The sequence below is a fragment of the Condylura cristata genome, unplaced genomic scaffold, assembly GCF_000260355.1.
Source record: "Condylura cristata isolate star-nosed mole 26May11 unplaced genomic scaffold, ConCri1.0 scaffold00007, whole genome shotgun sequence".
Taxonomy (NCBI): domain Eukaryota; kingdom Metazoa; phylum Chordata; class Mammalia; order Eulipotyphla; family Talpidae; genus Condylura; species Condylura cristata.
Window position 1 is genome coordinate 39,664,528 of NW_004567108.1, and position 1,307 is coordinate 39,665,834.

Here is a 1,307-nt window from a genome sequence, read left to right on the forward strand (position 1 = left end):
TTTTGGTTGCTGAGTAATATTCCATTGTGTATATGTACCACATCTTTTTAATCCAGTCACCTACTTTTGGGCATTTGGGTTGTTTCCATGTCTTTTCAATTGTAAATAAAGCAGCAGTTCACATGGGGGTGCACGTATCTTTTTGAATCAGTGTTTTTGTGTATTTTGGATAGATATCTAGGAGTGGGATTGCTGGATGTGAAGTTATTTTATTTTTATGTACAAAAAGCTAGCAATGCTGTAAGGTAGATATCTCCATGACTAATCAAGGACGTTCATTTAGTCCATCTTAATGAAGCCTATGACTGTGGTACTGACAGAAACACAGACAGCATGTGTTGAGTTCGTATCTCCAGATCAGACCATGTTGGTGTGAGCAGACTTGGCAAGAATGAGAACTTTGGCCAGATTTTCTTGGGTGACTCCAGTAGAGCTGCTGGCGACCCATCTTGCTTTTTCAGAGGCAATGAGGCAAAAAGCTATATTTGCACTTTCTTTTAAAATTTTAAGTTACAGAATAGATTAAAGTATCAACTTTAAAAAGGACAGGTTATACATACAAATGTTCATAATTGCATTATTGATAATAGCCAAAAAATTGGAAAGAACCCACATGTTCACCAACTGATAAATGGATCAACAAACATGTGGGGTTATTCACAACATTTTCCATCACAAAAATGAAGAAATAATTCATGCTACCATAGGCATGAGCCTTGAAAACATTATACAGAACATTAAAGGCTACATATTTATATCATTGCATTTATATGACATGTTCAGAATAAGCAACTCCAAACAGACAGAATGGATGGAAAATGGGAACAAGCACTAACAGGAATACGAAGTGCTTTCACCACCGGAAATAGTGCTTCTCCAACACACCCTACTCAAAGGAGTTGGAGAGATACTGTTAAAGCACAGACACTGCACCAACAAAAGGTGATCCAGCTCAGTCAACTTCTTCTAGTGCCAGCTCACTTGTGCAATTCGACAAAGACTTCTCAGGCCCAGGAAAGAAAAAATGTATAAAAATAACATCGTTGGAAGCATGGTAGTAAAATTCAGAGTTTCTGCTGGGATGTTTTCCTGCAGCTTCTGACACAGGATTTCCACTGGGACAGGGAAGGGGCCAACGAGGATCCTTCTTTGAGAGGCTGTCACATGTCAAACCATTTTCCACACAGAGCTCTTTCTTCAAACACCTGGTCATTCAACAGCTGATGGTTTAGGGCTGCCCAGGTACTTCTTTGTCTGCATTTTGGGACCATTCATCTTTTTTGGAGGTGCAAATGACATCAAGAGAT

General features: G+C 39.1%; 1 protein-coding gene across 3 annotated transcripts in view; it reads right to left on the reverse strand.

Annotated features, from left to right (window-relative positions):
- MARVELD2 (MARVEL domain containing 2) overlaps positions 1-1,307 on the reverse strand; it is a 21,497-nt gene that overhangs the window by 4,646 nt on the left and 15,544 nt on the right. The gene's annotated exons all lie outside the window — the stretch shown is intronic.